The 15,127-nt window shown below is 43.9% G+C and overlaps 1 protein-coding gene across 3 annotated transcripts in view; it reads right to left on the bottom strand.

The window, feature by feature from the left end:
• The window catches only part of HIVEP3 (HIVEP zinc finger 3), a 305,019-nt gene extending 290,693 nt beyond the window's left edge, over positions 1-14,326 (bottom strand). For 2 of the 3 annotated variants that reach the window (XM_038167234.2, XM_013095702.5), the window contains exon 1: positions 6,472-6,617. The gene's annotated coding sequence lies outside the window, so the exon portion shown is untranslated. Of the gene's footprint in view, positions 1-6,471; positions 6,618-14,172 lie in introns of those variants that run through there. The other variant, XM_013095706.5, reaches the window with a different exon arrangement.
• Positions 14,327-15,127: the final 801 nt, after the last annotated feature.

The following is a 15,127-nucleotide window of genomic DNA, read 5'->3' as shown; positions in this document are numbered from 1 at the left end:
ATACCTAGCTTATCCTTGCCCTTCAAAATGGCATCAATCTTCTTACATGAAAGATGTTAAGTACAAAAAAAAGTCTTTTTTTTTTTTTAGTAGATCAAACATTTCCCTTCTTTCCTTGCAAGTCCAGTTTCCCACCCCTCTAATCACGTCTGCAATCTTTCTTCTCTTCACCTGCTCCTCATATTGCTAAGTTCAAGGCATCAAAACCTCCTCCTGATGATGAGCAGAGCACATCAGCTCCCTGCATCTCACAGTCTCATGCCACACCATGCACGCAGCCCAGCACCAGTGCCTCCGCACCCCAGCTGCTGGCCCTGATGCACCCCAGCCATCCTTTCTGCGGGTGCCCGTTCCTAAGTTTAGAAGTTTATTTTTGCCCTTATTGAATTACTTCCTGATTTTTTCCATTTTGCCATTGTTTTAAATTCTAATCCTTTCCTCTAATGTCCTTACAGCTCATCTCAGCTTTGTGCCATCTGCAGATTTAATAAACATGCTCCGATTAATTAAAAGAGTAGATATCACCTCATAGAGCCCCCCTCCATACACACTTCCACTTTGACAGGAGATGATAATTATTCCACAGATATGGCTGTCTAATCAGCTTTAGACCCATCCTGTAATTGCTTTCTCTTGATACACTAAGTTATGAACACTGTCTTCTGCAACATTCCCACGTGCACCTGCAGCCGCATTAGAATTGAAAACCCCTGGTACATCCCATCTACCACTTTTCCCCAGCCTGCAAAATTTGGTATCCAGCAACTGTCTACAGCACATCTACAACCACCAGCAAGTGAGATTGCTTGAGCTGCGTTTTTTGTATTTGAGTGCACTGAGCTATCTGGTAACTGAAAACATGTATCTAGTACTCAAGACTGTTTGTTCTCTATTCAAGCCAAATACTGCATCTTTCCAGTAATTTTTTATTAATTGTGGTAGTCACTGGACTACAGCTGATCCTTTTCTGGAAAGGCAGATGCAGCACAAAATTGATATTTACTGGTTAAATTTTTGTTGTTGTTTTGTTTCCCCTATTAAATACAGCACAGCCACCTAAGCACGTGTTACCTCTCATGCCTGCTCTCCTACTCTTCTCCTCCAGTGCCTGTGCCATGGGTTGGTTATCCGTCTGAGGTACGGTGTCCCAGCAGATCAACAAGTAAGAGAGAACGAAAGCCTCTCCAGCATGGGATACTAAACATTTCTACTCCACAAAACATAGCTAAAAAAAAATCCTCAGAAAAAAACACCACTCTTCTCTTGAAGATGCATCAAAGGGCTTTCTACGCACCAGTAGGTTTGCACTCAACTTTCTTGTTCTTTGCCTCAGCAGGGCTTGGACCTATGGTTTAAAGTGACTTCACCTGTTTCAGTTTGAACCTTCAAGTACTAATTACTGCCCTGTGTAACTTCTACACTTAGGACATACACAAGCAGCATCACCAAGCGACACGGAACTACGCCACGTGTTCAGCATCACCCAGAGGAGCCAGCTCAGCCATTGCTCCCAGTCCGCCCCGACTTCTCACAGCATTCAGCTGCACCAGAAAGCCAGCCTGCCCCTGCCTTCTCTAAAGCTACAATAAAAAAGGCTGAACAGAAAGCTGAAGTGTGGTTGTGCTCCAAGGAGATGCCCAATTAAAAGCAGAAAGAATTCAAGTCTTCACACACTGTGCAGAATTGTCTATCTGCAGGGTAAAAAGACTTGCTGGCTCTCCATTCCAGGCTCCAAGAGGAGGGTATAAACTGGCACAGGATCATCAACAGCAAGGCATCCTGCAGCTGGGGTAGGCAACAATACTACTGATGAATCAGGAGCGGAGACAGATCCAGCTCTCTGCATCAAGCATTAGCTCTTTAGGAGAAGGGAGGAAAAAAAGAAAGTAAAACTGTGCTTTAAGCAGTGAAATCAGCAGGCTCTGTCAGCATTTTTGTTTGTGTTTGGTGCAAATTTAGGAATTGTGAGTATCTCAAGAAGTTGCTGGCATCTGGGGATTTCAGGCTGGGACAGAGCCGACGCTGCTGTTTTTGCTTCCTGCCATAGCACAGTCAGACACAAGACCCCGGCTCTCATTCTGGCTGCTCCCAGTCCCCTATCCTCTAACCCACAGACAGCATTATTCACTCAATCTAAGACAGCATCCACCCATTCTTATAAGCTCACTGCTGCTCTACGTGAGAGATGGCACAAAACAGGGAAAAAGAGGATGCTCTCTCCCACCAGCCTCATGGGTCTTTGGACACTCCACAGAGCTGGGAAGGGAGCAAGGACAGCATAAGGAGAAGCACAGAGAGGAGACCAGGGTAGGACGGATGCTGTGGCACTGCCAGATCCAATCATTCACAGATACACAGGACCTAAAAACATCTTGCATCTTTTCCCTCAGCTCCTGAGCCCTGGGGGTAACCAATGCTAGGTCACAAGCTTTTCCCCTCAGGGTCAGAGGGGAAACCCAAGCACCTTCTCTGCCAGCAGACAGCCCCTGCACTCACATGCTCACAGGGCTGGGAATTTCACAAGGTGTACAAGTCTCAGACGAGGCACAAGGATTGGTGCTGTGCCTGGGAGCAGGCAGGAGCACACAGCAAGAGGAGGCAGAAAGCACGGGACAGATCGCAGTCCCTTGGTGCTAGGATCAGGCACAGCCACTGAGCACAGACACCTCCTGGACACAGTGCACACTGCCCAGCACCTACAGAACAAGGGGCATCACACCCCCAGGGCTGCAGCTGCAGGCAAAAGCAGCTCCCACTGCCCTCCTGCAGGCACAGAGCTCCTGCTGGGGGGAGAAACCTGCTTCCCACCTGAGCCAGAAGAGGCTTTTTCAGTGTGGACAGGTGTTTCAGGGTCAACTCATCTCTTGGTTAGCAGGTGGAGGAAAGCATTCAATCATTCATCATAAGCTGAGCCGTCAACATTGATCTGAACAGGCAGGAAGATTTGAAACAGGGTTTTTTTGGTCACTTTAAATGTATCAGCTTTCATATAAACAAAAAGTGCTCCAATTCATCTGGCATTGGAGCATACAGGGTAAAAACAAATAAATAAATAAATGATGTGGCACTGCACATGGAAAAGATAAAAAGGCAATTTTCTTCAAATCCAATTTTCAGCTCTCTGCAACTATGTTTAAGTGCAGAGGGGCGTATTGCTGTGAACCAAAGCCCCACAGTGCCTACACATTAGTCAAAGGAAAGAGTTAAAATGCACAAAATAAATAATAATGATTGCCAAACTCTTCAGGTTTTGCAGTTTACTAAACAGATGCACCAGGTAATTCAATTTAGTGGCTACAAAGAGTATAATAGCTTAATGCAGTTTCATATTTAGCACAGTGGGTTAACCATAAAAATACAATTTATACTAATGGATATTCTAATCAGGGCAGCTTCCAAATGGAAGCTGACAATTTAGCCACTTCTCTTTCTTACCAATGCTATTTATTAATGATGCTGGATTGCAGCTCAAGCAGCAGGAAGACTGTTCTCTTGATTCAAACAGCAAGTAATAGTACTATGAGAGAAATAAATCACTCAGGATTTTCTCAATACATTCACTGCTTCTACAAGGCTGCCAAGAAAAGCCTCCCTTTCAGGAGCATGGTTTCTTTCTGACTACAAATGTGAGGGGACTTTCCAGGGCTGGGAGGTCTCACGCTGCTATCCCAGGCAGCTACAGCTGCAGCCATAGGCTTCTCCCTTCCCTTGCTCCTTTCTTAGATGATCTTTCTGCAGCCTCATTGATGATATTTAATTAAAAAAATAAATAAATCAAATTTCCTACCCAAAGTTGATTTTTGACCTCTTAGAGTTAGACCTGGCTTTAATTTAATACAACTTTAGCTGAAAACAAATAGAGTTTGTGGCAGTCTTCCACATTTAATCATTTTCAAAACTTCCACAAATGTCCAGAGAAAACATGACCAGAAGAAACACAGGTAGCATTACTTGCATGGCAGTAAAACAAACCTGATGGTATCTAACTGGGTGCTGGAGCCCTTTGGTAAAAGGATGTTTTTCCATGTTTCTTATGTAAGATGGCTTGGGGCAGCTGAAGAACCCGGAAAAACAATGGCAATGATCAGGGCTTGACAAAATCACAAAATAAAAGGAATAAATAAATAAATAAATAAAATGGACTAATGAAATCTTTAGTCATTCAGTCATGACCTGGGACTCCCTCTGTATCCCTCACACTTGAAAGATTTGGGCAAAGTTTACGGAAAAGGTTCCCAAACCTCCAGAAGTTATTTGTTATCATCTTCCAAGGCACAGGTGAGAAGCTGAAATCAGTGTGCTGTGCAAAGGACTGCAGTCATGATTCTTTACTACTTTGGATGCAAAAAGATGCAGGTTTAGCAGCACACATCTTGGTCTTGGAGATGTGGGATGCAGAGAGTAACACGTGTTTGGTTTCCCACACTGAGAGGGTGACCATGTGCTCCTGGTGTGGAGGCAACTTCTACAACAAGTTGTGTTTTGTTAGTAGACCCTGCTTCTTGTCAACTCCCAGGAAAAAAAGTGATGCTGGGGTTGGTACAGCAGCAGCTGAAGAAGAGCAAGCTGACTGAACTGGTGCAGACAAAACATCACCCAAGAAAAAGCAGTTTATAAATAGCCAAGTGCCCGTTCACCAAAATATGCAAATCCTTCCAGCTGTGCTGAGAACCAGAAGGTTTCCTGCACCACGCTATCTCCACTGCTCAGTCTCCCAGTGACCAACTCTCATTGAAAGCTTTGGAAAAACAAGTCTTGTGTATTTTTCGAAGTCCTATCCTTTGGAATAACCTGTGAAAAAAACACTATTAAAAATAATAGAAATGATAAAAGGTTTTCCTAGTTTTCAGAAGTCAGTTTCTTAGATTTCACATCCCCACAAGGATGTGTGTGCACCTCTGTCCTGCTTATGCAGTGGAATAAGACATGGATATAATTTTAGGAAAACACTACTCATAGTGAGCCCTGACACTTGAAAACCCAAAGGTCATGTAAAAAGATGTTTTTGTTTGAATTTGTTGTGTGTTTTCTAAGCCACCTTCATGCACTCATGGTTTGCAGGATTAGTTCATTAAAAATAAAATAAAATAAAATAAAATAAAATAAAATAAAATAAAATAAAATAAAATAAAATAAAATAAAATAAAATAAAATAAAATAAAATAAAATAAAAAGCACTAGAATTAAGTTCTGACCCTCGTTATTTAAAAAAAAGAAAAACATCTCCATACAGCCAGCTCCAAGAACTCCAAGATAATGAAACAGACCACAAAAACTGTGGAGTTAGCATTAAAATCTTCAGGTCTTTATTTATTGTTATTATTATTTATTATTATTTTAATTTGTAATAGCATACAATGTTCTCTTTACCTGCCCTTTTAATTAATTAACTTATTAGCTTCAGCAGGCTCACATTTCTCCTTTTCAGAACAAAATAGTGAGGCTTTTCAGATACAGGGAACCCCTGAAAACTGTTCAAGAGGCTGAAAATAATGAGGTGTTAATGCTGGACTTCAAGGTTAACATGCTATATGCATGTAGTGCTTCATTCAGAAATCAATCAGGAGGACGTTAGTGCCTGTTAAGAGAGATTTATTAACTTCTTGCAGCGATGCTGACCTAGGGTAATAAAATGGTACCCAGAAGAACAGGAAAGGGGCAAGTTTGTAAGCAAGATCTACAAGAGAGCAGGAACAAATTAGCAGATGTTTGATTTTGAAGCACTACTAAGACCTTAGGTAATGTGTATTCAATAAATCAGCGGCACATTTTAAAATAAAAGAATATCAAGTGACTGTAGTGATAACATTTGGCAATTTGATCCCACCGGCAACAAAATCAGAGGTTCCTCACTGACTTGTAAGGGTGTGACATGAACTAAAGCTCAAGATATCTCCCTCTTACCACATCTCAGTGCTCATCTGAGCCCCTTTCAGAGGCTGCCAGTCAGAACATATTTTATATATATATATATATATATATATATATATATATATATATGTAATCTTTATGTAACATATATTAGGGCAGATATCACTTCTTACACAGACCACATCTTAAACTGATAAAGTTATCTATAACCCCTCTTAAAAAAATAAGCAAAAACAAGGCTTACATCCTGGTGATAAAAGTAGCATTAAAATCATCTCTGCCTTGCACCTCTGTGACTTTTGTGTGCTAGCCGTATTTCAGCATCATGGCAGGAGATGTTTCCTAGGGGAGCAGCATGCAGAGGCAGGACGAGCTGTCCTGGTTGTTTGCCTGCCCTCCCTGCAGATTTACATCATCCAGTGACTCAAGAAAAGATGATGGGGGATAAAGGAGGTTGTGTTCCTCCTCATCCAACGCAAAACAGGTGAGGACCTGGGGACAGACCTTGTACAAGAAAGGAGTGAGCTCGTGTCCCACCAGGTTCATGTGGGACACAGCCAGGCACTGCCTCCACCGTGCCTCCAGCAGGACGCAGCTCACCTGGCAGCGTGGCCAAGCCCTGGGCTCTGCGTTCTTCTGAGCCTTCTTGGAGCAAAGCATTCGAAAGCAGCTAGAGTCCATTAAAAAGTCAGGCGGTTTTGAAATATATTCCTGCAAATCACAGGAAACAGAGCTTCCTGCTCCAGCGGCTCACTATTCACGGGACAGAGCCTGCTCAGCTTGCCCCTCCTCGTAGGAGGGATTGTGCTCTAAGCTTCGGGAAGATCAGCCTGAAAATTAAGTTACTATTCTGCTGTGGTCATTCAATAAGAAAAAAAGAAGCCCAAAGTATGTGTGCAAAATGGTTTTCAGTTTAATTTACATGAACTGACGACCCTGCATGTTTAGTGGAAGAGTCTCGCCAAAACCTCAGCTGGTTTGCACCAACAGTGTTCAGTAGTTTCTGAAATGCCCCTTCCTAATCACACGCTGGCAAGGAAGGAGAAATTATAAACAGTGCTCTAAGCAGCTGTGAAGTGTAACAATTGTTTTAGATTTGCTATGAGTTATTCAGAGATTATGACATCCATTATTAAAATACGCCACCTGTGACTTGTAAAATTAACTCAGGTTTTTTCCCTGGGAGTTTCCAATAACACATCATATCCTTTTTCAATACGCACACTATGCTGTCATATGATTTTGCCCTAAGTTTCTGTACGTAGCTACAGTTAACTAAAATGAATTTACACTTTGAAATAAAATAACATAAAGTAACATAAAATAACATAATAAATAAAATAAAATAAAATAAAATAAAATAAAATAAAATAAAATAAAATAAAATAAAATAAAATAAAATAAAATAAAATAAAATAAAATAAAATAAAATAAAATAGAGAATCCTTGAGGACTTCAGTACCTTAGTGGAAGTCTACATCACTGTAAGAAAATAAATGAAAATGGCACTTATCACTTCCTCAATTATTCAAAAGCATTTTAGAAAGAAGAAGTCAACGATTGAAGGAGATAAGCCAACATCTGTGAGCATTGTGGCGACATTCATAGCCAGCTACAAGGAAGGGTCACCCCCCACACCTGCATCCCTACTCTGAGCTTCATGGCTGAGGGGAAAGGGGAGAGGGAATGGGGCTTCTCTTCCTTTAAGAGCACTCAGCACAGGTTTGTTGTTACAGACAGTAACAATCCCTCAGGATTTTTGGTTTTCATTTTTTTTCTGGCAAGGAAGATGAGGGCCCCTTAGGGAATACAGGCACCTCTGGGATGTAGCACCAAAATTCACTGATGTCAGCTGGTGCCTCCTTGGTCGTTTCATGGCAGATGTGTCCTGAAAGAAGAAAAGGCGATAGGGAAAAGGTCAAAGACACCCCTCCTCTGGGGCCAGGCCTATAGGGACTATTGCCTTCAATTGGTGCGGCATCCCAAAAGTCACATTTTGAACATGAGGAGCTGAGAACACATCAGGGAAAGAGCGCATCTCGCCAGCCTTCAGCCGAGACCTGAACACAGCCAGTGGCCCAATCCTGTAGTCGCTGCGCCCTGGGAGTAAATCACTGCAGCTGATGGCAGCTCAGGGCTGAATGTGTAAAATAACCTCTTTGCAGGTGCAGTTATTAAAAAAAAAAAAAAAAAGTGACAAAAGCATATTGAAGTGCAAAGTCTGCTCTAGCTGCAGTGCTGATGGGTGGTAGGGCAGAGCAGGTGCTTCCCGTGGCTGTCTGATGCTGGAAGGACCTCTGAGCCTAGGCCCGGGAAGTGTCCCTGAGCAAGCACCTTCAAGGGGTTGTAACAGCAGATGCTACACAGTGAAAAAGGAGCTCTTATTATCAAGAATAGTTTGGGTCTCACTCTTTTGTTGTCCCTTGCACACTGGCTTCCCTGTGCAAGAGTCTGGATCTAAATCAGAATTATCTGTTCCTTCAGAGAATCAGCGGAATTGCATTTCCATCTCTACAAAACAACATAAAATTCAGTCCAGCATGAAAACCAGACCCTCTCGTCATATACCTACATTTGCAGACCTTTCTGGGGAGGAAAAAAAAAAAAAAAAAAGACTCAAGGGTCTGCCTTTGATTCCAGCAGCTTTTGCTGAAACAAGACCCACTGAAATCTGCTGGCTCTGGTGCCAGTGGCACCAACGGCTCTCCCCTCTTCAGAGCCCAGATGGTCCCAGAATAAAAAGCACAGAATCTCCCTTGTAAACAGCACTGGCACCTGATGGCCAGACGGCCAGACCACACAGTTTGGGACACTGCAGCCTGTCGGTCTGCGTGTATTTATAGCTGGAGAGGAGCTTGCTTGGGGTAGCATGAAGTTCCTACCATAGCCAGGGATGCTGCAAGAGGTTAATTGTCAGAGGCAGTGAGAGTCCATTTGGTGCTTGACTCCCCAGTCTGACTTTATTGCCATTTATAGTCCATTCAGTGCTTTAGCTACAGGTTTTATTCTCTTTTCTCTGTTATGGTTTTTCCCCTCCTTATTCTAAGAAGGTTTTGGTTTTCCTGGCAGCCTTTTTATCGCCTTACCACCTCCCACCCTTCCATTCAAGAAAGCTTATTTAAAACCAAAACACCACATAACTGTAAGGCTTCCTATTTAACATAATGGAGTTATTCAAGATGTTTACTCAACAAAAAATAGATAGTGAGCTCACCTTGCTCTTGTCAGCTACAGCTAACTACCAAGCCTACGGCACGTAGCCACAAGGCAAAACCTCTCTCAGAGATCCTGTTGCTCAGAGATCCACAGCATCAACCCAGGTCTGTAACAGAGGCAGGATTTGTGCTGAAATGATGCCACAAACACTATCTGCACTGGTCGTGTCAGCTCCCCAACTGAAGCACAGCAAGACAGCAGGTGGAGGCTGAGCCTTTCTTCTCTACGAGATGCCATACAATTAAGGCTCCAGAACACTGCCTGCCGTGGCAGTGTGACAAGGGGCTTCACACAGGGCATCGGTCTGCAGGGTGCTTGGGATGCTTCCTCCTGCCAGCCTCCCCTGAGAGAGGTAGGACAACACCTTGCCCTCTCACAAAAGCCCAGCCAAAAAAAAATATATATATATATGCCTAGCTGCTAAGAAGTTAAATGGGGACGCCATCAGCCTACTAGCGGCTTCACTATTTCTTGCAACATGTCATTTTCTTGTCTGATTTGTCAGAGAGTTTCCTCCTAAATCCAGACACGTAGCACTGAATCGTCTGGCTTCTGACTGCCTCCCCAGGCTGGAGGCAGCGTCTGGGTGAGGAGCATCCAGAGAGTTGCCACCATGCCCGCTGGCCTCGCTGGGCCAGGGAAGGCTGCGTTATCGAGGAGGACAGCAGCAATGCATCAGGAGGTATATTTTTAAATCTCAGTCCTTTGGGACAGGGATTATCCAGTATGAGTTAAAACACACTCCCAGCATTTTCCCAGTAACACACGGTCAGATGCCATGGAACTTACAAACAAATTCACATGTGCTTTGGATTGATACCATTGCCATGGCTATTAGCAATAAGCAACAAAACTCAGACCCTGAATTTTGCCCAAGGTTCAAACAAGATTTTATAATTTTGGTATAAATATGCATTTTTCACACACAAACACCGCCCTCTGCTGCATGCTGAGACTGATGCTGGTGAGCAGATTTATGCACGTTGCCCCTGGCAACGCAGTTGTTGAAGGTGATAAAAATTCTTATGTCTCTTCGGTTTAGAAAATGCCAGTGCATCAAAATGCAAATGATTCAGCCTCCTGCAAAGGTCGTTTGAGGTAAGGGATATGTGCAACTTCTGTATCTCTGCAGAGAAAATGATGAAATCTGAACCACAGCATGCTTCGATACTTAGGCATATGCTGTGTTGTCACCTCGCTGGCTTCTAGGAGTATATTAAGAAGTCTGCTGCCCACTCCTGTAACATTTCTGATCTCCTTTATTTGAGAAGGAGGATAAGCTCACACTGAAGCAGGATTTTTTACTCTGTAATACATCTTTACTCTGTAATATTCTGTTTGCCTAGTGAATACCACCGTGCACGTTCACTCTTCTCCCTAGAGGCACACACTGTTTCTTTACAGGGAAAGACTTCTTCCAAGTATGCGCAAGCTTGAACCAAAAGGAAATATCTTTTCTGGGAACCCTCCTAAACCATGATTAATGTAAAGACAGTGATAAATTACAGCCTGGTATTCCCTGGGTAGAGTTGGTGTCCCTTGGGCAGCTGGTCCAGCTCAGCACAAGCTCTTGTAGATTTGCAAAGTGGTGAAACAAAACCAGAGACTCATTCAGCTTCTCAGCCAGAGAACAGATTCAACAAATATAGAGAAAAAGCAAGATCTACCTCCTAGGGAACTAGCTGAAGAGCCTTGCATTTCTAGGTTTGAGGGCACATCAGACCCAGTGACTAAAAGTCATTGCAACAGATGCTGTTTGCTGGGCGGTGCAAGCAGGTCTGATGCCCTTGTGTGGCCGCCAGGATGACAGCTGTTTATTTTCCACCCCAACACACAGCAAACTCACCAGAAAAAAAGTGGTTGGGTCATGAAGAAATGACATTTTATTTGACGGTATTGATATTTGCTGCTAAGGCCTGGAATGCATCAGGGAGAAGCAGCTCAAAATTGCTGCTTCTGATGGTCATGTATTATTTCAATATCCAGGGCTAGCCATCCCCCACTGAAACCTGAAGAATCAAATGGTTGAAGTCTGATTACTCAAAAATTACTATTTTGATAAAAGAATGAAAGAGCCTTTAAAATTAATAGATTATTTCATGGCAGGAAAAATGTAATTTAAGTTTATATTGCAACAGGAGGAAAAGAAAAAAAAAAAAGAGCTGAATACTTAGCAACCCTTACTCCTCAGCATTTACTCCTCACATGGTAGCCAGTGACCTAAAGGGAAGTGCATTTGCAGCTGCCCTACTCCACTGAATGAAGGAAAAAGCTTTGCAAAGCTGAATTGCAGAGAGCGAATTGCGATAACAGTCTCAGCCTCCCAGCACCGTGGGACGAGGCTGCGGCTCCCAGCCAAGCACTGCAATCCCACGGAGGAGGACGGGTCGGAGGGGAGAAGGAGAAGGAATAAACACATGTCAACTTGTTTGACTTCATAAGAGACGAGTTCAGTCGAATTTAAACAGACATGAACAGAAAGCAAAAAGCACGACCGATGGCATTAAAAAGTTAGCCTTATACGTAAAGAGTGATGACGAGAGGAAATCTTGGGACATATGGAGAAAAGGAAATTTATTTTTAGCAAGTATTTTTAGTTTAGTCATGTGCTCAAGAAAGGTGGTTTTCACTCTTCCCTTAGCTCAAGTTTGGGATGGGCGGAGAGCAAGGGACTTTGAAGGGATCTTGCAAATTCCCAGGCACAGGAGCAAAGCAGAGCCCGATGGCTGCTGCAGTAATGCCCCACTGAGTGCAAGACTCCAGCCCAGCACTGCTGCAGACACTGGGGCTCAGCCCTTATCTCCGCATAGAGCAATGCTGCCCTTCCTGTGCAGGAGGATCAGGATGGCATGGGAAGAAACCCTGCAAAAACTGTGCACCTCTCCAGGTTGCCAGACACACCAACACCACGCTCTTCTGCTTCAAGCAGGCACAGGAACACTTCCCATCTTAACACTGACATCAGCAGCACTCCGTGTGAAACCATTCCTACATCCCTAAATTAAACCTGGGACATTCCTGTTGCAACCCTGGGACAGGCTGAAGCAAGGTCCATAAAGACATTTGTCCTGAGACATTTTAAGAGTTACTTGAGGTTCTTCATATCTTCGTTCAGGATGATGTCTGATGCATATTCAAAAGCAAATGGCCTTGACCAGGTAGGGAAAGGGAACTCAGGGCCATGAAAGCACCAAATCAGGCCAAAAGGCATCTCAAAGCCAGACGGGGAGCAGCACACCATACCTGATCATCTGGTGCCCTCCCGAGAAATGCATCCACAGCTCTGATGCTGTGACACAGCCAGGATCGTATGGGGCTGCTGGAATGGGGCAAGGAGACAAGGGGCTGGCTGAAGAGGAGGCTGCAGAAGGTCTCCCTGGTGATTCTGAATCTCTGACTGAATCTCACAACACCAGGTGCCCTTGCAGCAGCAGCAGACCTGCACTTCAGGGTGATATTAGGATGTCCTAAACCACATGTGCTTGTTTTCTAGAGACAAAATCCTTCTTAACCGTTAAAGACTGTGTGTTCTTGTCTGGTGACAGCTGCTGAGTTGAAGTCCTTATTTAAAGTCACCAAATTCCAGTGTCCAACCCATCACAAGACATCTGGGCTCCAGTCCTCCAGCTTGCATGGGGAGCACACACCACAGCTTGAATCCCAGGAGAAGAAAACCCTCCTACAGCCGCTGCCTCCCCACCTCTGCAACTACTCCCAAGCAGAAAGACTGAGCTTGGAGCCAAGGAGGATGGCAACGAAGGAGGCATGGCTGGCACGGGTGGGTCGGGGAGCACACGCTCATGCACCCAGAGAAGGGCACGTGTGATTTAATACATGTGAGAACCCCAGCTCTAAACAGGCAGAGAAATCCTGGGCTCACACATTGCCAAAACACTTTCTTCTTGTGGTATTACTGGAATGAAATAACACACGGCGTTCCCAAGAATCAGGTTTTAACACTTCCATTGCACTTCCATCCTAACAACCGCTGTAAAGGGCAACATGCAAAGAATAAGTGTTAATGAAACATTAAGGTCACATAACAAGAATAGTAACAAGGAGAAAAGTGCAAAAGTTGAGCTTGATTAACTCTAAGTGTTTCATACACAAGTAGCTTCCCATTTTTCACATGCAGGGTTTTCAATTGAAGTAATATCTACTGGGTAAAAGTGAGATCAGGTAATTTAAAAAAGAGCATGATTAAGACAACACTACTGATTATTAGAAATATTTAACACGTCCTCTACTGTCAAATAGTCTTTAACATTGGCAACAGCAGCCAAATAGGTTTCATTACTGTTTGTACTGTTTTAGAAATATCCCCTTTCCTATTTGTGCTTGTACAGAGAGGGTAACCTCACAAGAGTTAAAATTTGAATCAACCCATTGAAAAGAGTTAAAGTTTTGTTCCTGTTGGAGCTCAGTGTTTGCACCACAATCTAAATATAAAGTCTTCATTTTTTTCCTGAGTGTGAGGAAAACAAGGAACAAATATCACTTGAAAGCTGCATCTGGACCCGCCCCACAGTTGGCTTGTTTATTAATGTATTTTATGGGGGGAATGTTGTTTAGAAAGGAAAAAGAAGAAGAAAAAAAAAAAGTTTGGCTGGCAGAAAACACTCCCCTGGCTCCAAGAGCTCCAGAACCACAATGATCGTGATGAACCCTTGCAAACACCTCTGACTTCACAAGACACGCAGAAAGGTCTCCTCAGCTCATCTCAGCTGCGTGATGAACACCTCCCTTGAGGGGAGAGGACAGACCAAAAGCTAGTTTTCAGAGATAGCCATTGTGAAACACCCTCACAACCTTTCCTCCAACAGGAAAATGCAAACATTTGGATTACTGGGACACCAGAAGCTAGGCAGGACGAGAGCAAAGCCACTCCTGCAGGGGACCCTGACCCCCTCGCTGCCCAGACTGCAAGGCGCCCCCAACCTCCACAACACCAGGCCTTTTCAGCTGCAACGCTGGGGTCAAACTCATGTCTACACCAGCTTCTCGGCATCATCCGAACCTTTGAGCAGAGGGCTAAGCGAAGCAGGAGAGGCTGAGACAGGAGCACAGCAGCAAAGTCCTCCTCACCCGGCCAGCAGCAATGGGCAGCAGCACCTCCCTCTTAGCATCCTGCTGGGAACAAGGCTGGTTTTCCTTGCTGGGACCAGGTTTGGGCAAGGAGGGTTCCAAAAGGTGCAGCCGCATCGGTGTGAGCACCTACCGACTGCGAGGATGCAAAGCAAAGTGCCGCACGTTTCCAGGAAGAGCCCAGGAGCGAGAAGCACCTGTGCATTTGCTTACGGCCCCGGCAGCCCACGCTCGGCTTTTATAGCTCCTCTGACTCATCCTGAAACGGCCCCTCGGCCCCAGGCAGGAGCTGCTGGAGCTGGGGCAGCCCCAGCAGATGCCTCCTCCCCTGTCCAGCAAAGGCACGGGGCTGTAGGTCCTGCTTCTCACTGGGACTGGGCTGGGTTTGCTCCCAAACCAAAGCAATGGGCAAAATTCAGACCACAGCCCATAGAGGACCATGTAGAAAACCAGAACAATAAGATTTACTTTTTTTTATTTTTATTTTTTTTCACACTTAGCTACAAGTGTTTCAGTTTCCCCTACCTCTGCAACTTTTCTCCAAGGTGTTCATTTGCTCCATTTCCTCAAATGCTGTTATCTGAATATAAATCAGGGGGAAAAATCCTTAATTGAACTCTGTTGAACACATGGCTCATGTATTTAGAATAGAGTATGGAATATGGAATATAGAATATGGAATATAGAATATAGAATATAAGATATAGGATATAGAATATAGAATATTTCACTAAGAATGGACCCTCAATGATCTTTTAGTCCAATTATTCTGAAGTGATGCAACTCCTGGTAAGTTTTTCAATAGCTCTGGAAAATTGTCTCTTAAACAAAATAACATTGTACGAAGATACACCCCCAAATAATAACCCCAATACATTCTTCCTTGCAGCAGTTATCTTCAGAATGCATCTTACCCTCTCATGCACAATAAGATTAACTTTTCGTTTAACATTAG

The sequence above is a fragment of the Anas platyrhynchos genome, chromosome 24 (assembly GCF_047663525.1).
Source record: "Anas platyrhynchos isolate ZD024472 breed Pekin duck chromosome 24, IASCAAS_PekinDuck_T2T, whole genome shotgun sequence".
NCBI classification, from domain to species: Eukaryota; Metazoa; Chordata; class Aves; order Anseriformes; family Anatidae; genus Anas; species Anas platyrhynchos.
This window is presented reverse-complemented; position numbering and strand designations above follow the sequence as displayed.